General features: G+C 38.1%; 1 long non-coding RNA gene across 1 annotated transcript; it reads left to right on the top strand.

The window, feature by feature from the left end:
- Nucleotides 1-4,635, top strand: LOC120485938 (uncharacterized). Its single transcript, XR_016169876.1, has 2 exons — nucleotides 1-183; nucleotides 375-4,635. It is a non-coding gene; the product is annotated as an uncharacterized LOC120485938 (long non-coding RNA).
- The last annotated feature ends 2,176 nt before the right edge of the window (nucleotides 4,636-6,811 follow it).

Consider the following 6,811-nt stretch of genomic DNA (forward strand, 5'->3'; position numbering starts at 1 on the left):
GTGTTATGTTAATTGATTAAGCGTTTTAGGTTTTTTACTTGGGACTCTAATTTTGAAAAATTCCCTGACTGAGCAGGGAGCAGCCATTTTAGTTTCAGTTTCGCTCAACTCTCTCAAGCATTAAGCTCCATGTGACTGCTTCTCCAGTTTTCTTTAATGTTTATGCCTTCGAAAGCATTGACAGTAAGTAATCAATGTTAAATGTGTAAATTGAGAATATTTTATACATTTTCTATGCTATATTAATAATAATTAAGTGTTGTTTTATACACCAATTGCTCAACCGGTAACTCTGCTCTGTTAACCCTAATATTGTGTATATATTTTTTATTCTGTTTACTAAAAGCACATTATTTGTGTATTGTTTTTGATAGTTTCACTCTCCTTTGAATCATATTGGAGTAAACATCAGGAGTTTTTTGGAAAACTACACCCTGACTCCAGTCTTTATTTAAAGGGCTTGCTTTTGGCTTGCTGCTGAATTGTGTTCACACATATGGAAACGCACAAGGAGAGCAGTATAACCAGTGTAGGAGATGAGACGTATTCAGCAGTACTGTGTCAAAAACCAGGTGATCGATAGAGACCAGTTGGATACTTTTCCACAAAGATTCCTGTCACTATTATTGGGCAACCACGATGTATACAAGCCCTCGATGGTGCATGGGCAGTGGATGCTGTTGAGAATTTGATAGGAGCACAAACTATCATATTGCACACTCCACACAGTATAGTGACACTGCTGAACAACACAAACATAAAAACCATAACTGACGCAAGAAGAGCAAAATGGGAAGCAACTTTGTTGAACAAGGATTTGAGAGTGGAAATCATCAGGGACACTTCTCTTTACCCTGCAACAATGATGCTGGAACCACATGAGGGAATACCACATGAGTAGGTAAAACAAGTAGAAGAAGATAGTCTTGGTCCTGTTAATCCAATCCCTCTTGAAAATCCAGACAAAGAGTTATGGGTCGATGGATCCAGTTATTATGTAGATGGAAAAACGACACACTGGATGGGCTGTAGTGGAAGCTGATGGAACTGTTGTGAAGAAAGGAGCTCTTCCTGGCAAATTTTCACCACAAGTAGCCGAGCTTGTAGCACTTACAGAAGCTTTTGAATTATCTGAAGGAGAACGAGTCAACATCTATACAGATAGTCGATATGCTTTTGGTGTGGTCCATGACTACCTTGCCCCGTGGAAGAGACGTGGACTCATCACCAGCAGTGGGAGCGAAATACAACATGCTTCCATAATTCGTCGCTTAATTACAGTATGTCACTTACCCAGAGAAGCAGCAGTGATCAAAGTAAAATCACATCAATCTGACAAGTCCAAAGAAACTCAAGGAAACACGGCAGCAGATGCAGCAGCTAGAGAAGCAGCTCTACTCCATCTTACTCCTTTTACCCTGGTAAAGGAAAATACCAAGGATAATCCTGAGCTCCATCTTCTGTCATATCAGTTAAAGACAGATGAAGAGAAAAAACAATGGATAAAAGAGGGAGCGAAAGAGGATGATCAAGGTATCTGGAGAATTCCAACAGGACAAGTAGTGATGTCTATTGGTACAAGAAGAGAACTAATGCAGCTGTATCATGGAAAAGTGCATGCTGGAGCAAAAACAATGAAAGCTCAAATCAGTGAAACTTGGTGGTGGCCACGAATGATGAGAGACATTGATGATTATTGTAGGAGATGTTTGATATGCCTCAAAGCAAATGTGGGAAAATCTGTAAAGGTGCGAATGTCACATGCATCCAGACCAACAGGTCCATGGACACATCTCCAAATTGATTTCACAGGACCTTTATCACCTAGTGGAGGGTATCGATACATACTTGTAATCATGTACAACAATAAGAAAGTGCGAGAAGCTCAACAGCAATGGGATGAAAAACACACCACTACTGACATTCCACACATTCCCGAGCTAGGCAGTTTCGTTATGATCAAACGAATTGCTAGAAAGGGTTTAGAGCCTAGATGGGAAGGACCTTATGAGATACTCTTAACAACAGATACAAGTGTTTGTCTCAAAGAGAAGGGTGTAGGAACAGATAGATGGTATCATTGGTCACATGTGTAGCAAATGCAACATTTAATAATATACATAAAATGTATTTAAGGGGGCCGAAGGCCAATTTAGCTCAAAGGGAAGTGATTCATTGATTTGCAATGAATCTATGGAACCGAATCACTGAACCGAGCAAATGACTCGCTTAGAATTCATTTGAACGGGCCGTAATTATAACCAAATCTATAGTGAAACACTATGTCTTTCTTAGCAAGGTAACTTTAGATCGAACAGTACAAGACATTAAATGTGCAAACACGACACAAGAAGATTTATCTTTTCAAATATATGGACAAGACTTTATTAGCTATTCTAAACACAACTAAACATAATCACGCACACACACACATTCATACAGTCGCGAAAGGGAAAGAGTGAGTTGGAAAGAGTGAGAGAAAGTTTTAACTTTCTATATGCACGTAAGACATCACCTGAAAGGACCACCAATCATTAATTTGAACCTTCGTTTCTTAGAGAGGTTATTCAATTAACATTGAAGCACCAGTTCAGTTAGAGCCTGGAGTACTTGCGCTTTGTAGTGGCTGAGGGAATTCCCTTTGTCTGCGTCGCGTCGAAGGGGGGTTTCCCGGGTCCTCGTGGCGGGTTGTCTTTGAAGTGCAGGGATGGAAGTTCCGCCGCTGGTCACGTGTGATTAGCAAGCGAATGAGAGTCTTTTCCAATTCGAAGCGCGTTGCAAACTTAACTTTGAAACGAGACTTTTACGAAAAAGGAAATAAAGGAAAGAAATGAAAGTAAGACGAGTCGGATGGCTTGACTGAGCTGAATTGTAACCCTGATCTTGATGGGTTATTCGTCTGCGGGTCGAATTTGGTCTAGTCGATGTCGAAGCATGCGAACACGTTCTTTGTTTCAGAGATAAGCACGAACAGAACACTCTCTTGCTGGTTTTAGAGAGAGGCACGGACTTAACAGTTACAGACTTGAACGAACTGAACAAAAATCTGACAAAAATCTAAACAAAAATCATCTGAAATCTTCTGAACATGAGGTCCTTTGTTCGGATCTTTAACTTAAACTCTGGTCCAACCTCCTAGAAACTTCTGGCCAATGGGTAATGGCATGATCTCAGGAGGTGGATCTACTTCTTGCTTTATCATAATTTATGCATGGTCTGTGAGCTGGTCTCCAGCACTTAGCAGAGACAAAAGACCATCGTTTTAACCCTATGATAATTATAATCATAAAACAAAACCTTTTACGCAGATTTCAATCAAGCCATCTTTTGAATTACGAGAATACGGTTCGTTTAAGAGCAAACGAGGCATTCACACTTCTAATGGTTGTATAACAATTACAAGAGTTAATAGTTAACAACAATTACATGGTTATTATGTGATCTAAGCATAATAACACATGAAGTGTAGGAACAACAACAATTATGATTGGTTATAGGTCCAAGAATTGTTCTGTGGTGAGTTTATATGATTTTATGTGTGAGATCTCCGATCTCAACCGCAAGGTTACTGCGAGTTCAACTCGTAAGGGGGACGAGGAGATGTGTTCTGTGGAACATCTCTGTCAGGGGATCAAAGGGGTCTTGGTTGTGAGCCTCTCGTTCCACCATTTTGGAGCCGATTTGTCTTAGTAACATTACCATATTGACACGTTTGTCCTGTTTAGTGCCCATCTCTTGGGCCTGTGGGGCAATAAAAGTCCTTATCTGCAGACAGCACAGAGTCGTTCCGTGACTCTGGAATGTGGGCTCCAGAACTTGGAGTGTTGAAGCCATGTGAATTAATCCCATGAGAGATTAATTTGATTAAGTTGTGTTTGATTCGCCTCGATTCTCTACACATGTTAAACCTTGCTTAGTAAATGAACAGAATGATGAGATTGAGCAATGTTCATCCATTAGTTTTAAAGATTGGGAACAAACAAGTGATGTTTAATGATTTTTCTGCTTACTTTTAGGAATCAATTCCATTGACATTGATTAGAGATGGTTGCAAGTTATTATGTATTCCTTACAAAAACACTACCTCACAAACAATGAACACCCACTTACTGATTTCAACCCCAAGGGATAGGATCCTTTAACATCAATGTTTTTTTTTTTTTTAATTTTTTGTTTTAGCTCGGAACTGGAGGATTTAATTAGTTAATTAATTAATGAGTTTAGGCACGAGCATAAGACTTATTAGTTTTTCTTTTCTTAGATGATTGGGGTTCATTTTAAATACATACACATGGATATTAAAATACACATAGTATACGGGGACATAACACGGGTTGGGGTTTTGTTCTTTGTTTTTTGTTTTGTTTTTGTTTTTCTGTTTTCATTCTTCTGTCCTTTCTGTCTATTTTCTTGGTCTGCTATTTCTTCTCCTCACTATCACTTCTATAGGTTGGCCACCTGGGAATGATGGTGTGGAACTTACGGCCGTAGTTCCAGTGGAGGGAGATGAAGACTAAAATTTCATCTTTAATATTATTTCATTATTAAATATTATGTATTTGTATTATTATTCTTTATTAATTTTCATAATCAGTTGTATTATCTTATGGAGTTTCAAAAGCATGAGTTGGAATGCATGAAGGAGCTATAGATAGCATGGATCCATGGAATGATCATATGTCAGACAGGGGGAAGCTATATTTTGCTAAAGGATGTGTGCAATGTAACATGTTTACTCAGCGTAAATGTTTCCACTGATGTAAGTGTATCACAGATGTAAACAACAAGGATAGTCGCGTCCGTATGACATATACGTTCTAATTTTAAGAAGCTCAGAGCGACATGTTTGTTACCTTACAAGGAAGCTGTAAGGCTCTCTGTGGTGTATAAATCTCAATGTGACTTTACTGCTCTCATAGAAACATGTAGGCATGACCGGGTGAGAGGAGGAGAAACATATAGACCTGGCATGAATACAACATTTTGAAGTTTCTCTCCTGACATATATATATATATATATATATATATATATATAATAAAACTTTCTTGGCAAGATAACTGATGTCCAGTCCCGTAAATTGAATAATAACGGGGAAACACAAGAGGCTTTAATTCCAAGTCTACAATGACGTTTTCAGTAGCGCATTCAGTCGATCCGCTATTGTTTGCCATGCCGTTTCTCGCTCCTTTATAATAGCGGCAGTGTTTCCATTTCTGAGTATGATGTGCTTCAATTCCTCCATAAGTCTCCATTAAAAGATGTTGCTTATTTGGTGTGAAGTATGGCGCACACAACTTATCCATTGTAGCATCAATTAATCTGTGATGGACTGTGTGGTCTCTTGAAGAAAGCTGTTGACACCCACTTTGTGAAACTGATAAAGCCAGGATGCACTGATCACACTAGGTCAACCCCAGCTTTATCTCTTATCCTGGATTTCTAAATTCTGCTTTTGTGAAACAGCCCTCAGGTTTCCTTATGGGAATAACTATTGCCTCTTTCCAGTTCTTAGGTAGCACTCCTTCCACCCATATCCTGTTTAGCAACTCCAATATTACTCCCAATGCTTTTTCACTTAAATTTTTGATCATACTATAGCTTACTCCATCTTGCCCAGTTGCAGATTATTTCACTCTTTTTAATGCTCTCTTTAATTCTTTGAATAATTTCAAATGGAACATCTAATATACTGTTCAAAACTTCCCTTCTGTTTTTCACTGTCGGATTTCTTTTTAACATCTATTCTCTAATTTTCTTTCTCTCTTCACACAAGTTTCTAGAAGAGTTAACCTTAATAAACTCATCTCGAAACATTTTTGCCTTCTCTTCATCTGTTACTGCTAATTCATTACAAAATGATCTCCAATACTCTCTTTTTGTCTTTCTTACCACTCTCCTTAATAATACTTGAGTCACTTTATACTTTACTAAATTTTGAAAAGTATGTGTTCTCTTCAATTTCCTAAATGCTTTCCTTTTATTTCTTATAGCTTCATTACATTCTTCATTCCACCAAGGAACTATTTTAGATTTCCTAATTCCTTTACCCTTTGGAATACATTTCTCTGCCGCCCCTTTAATTATTGCAATTATCCTATTATTTAATGCATCAATGCTATGTCCTTCTGTTCTATTCACCATACTCAATTCCTCCTCACTTTCTCAAATAAATTCTGCCCAGTTAGCCTTTTGATATATCCATCTCCCTGTATCTCCCTTCCTTTTCTCTTCTCTTCTTCCACTCCCGATAACCGTAATTATTATCGGGTAATGATCACTACCCATAGTGCAATTCTTCAAAATCTCCCATTCCGTTATTCCTCCTAACACTCCAGATACCAATGTTAAATCTAATGCAGATTCTAACCCCAAAGATACATTTATTCTGAGACTCCAAAGTTAGACCATCTCTAACCTTCTCCCATGTGAGTTCTTTTACACCTAGAAATCTTTCTGCTGCCTTTACAATTATTTGAATCTTCTCTGTTCTTTTATCCGTTTGAGCTGTACAATTAATCACTTCTGCGATAAACAACACAAAATTCTTCTTGCTTACCACTAATCCATCTTCCATGATCTTTCCTTCTTCCACCCTTATTTGATCTCTCATCTTATACATTCTGCCCTCTGATTTGTATTTTCTAGCTTCTCCTTGTTCTTTCGTTCCACTATTTTCACTGCTTCAGCATATGTAATATTATTTTTATTCTTCTCATTTTGAACTTCTATTGCTTTCTTCCTTGCTGAACAGCCCCCATATGCAACATTATGTGCACCCCCCACAGTTGCAGCACTTTACCTCCGCACCTT

This window comes from Pimephales promelas, chromosome 10 (genome assembly GCF_988280905.1).
Source record: "Pimephales promelas chromosome 10, fPimPro1.hap1.1, whole genome shotgun sequence".
Lineage (NCBI taxonomy): Eukaryota > Metazoa > Chordata > Actinopteri > Cypriniformes > Leuciscidae > Pimephales > Pimephales promelas.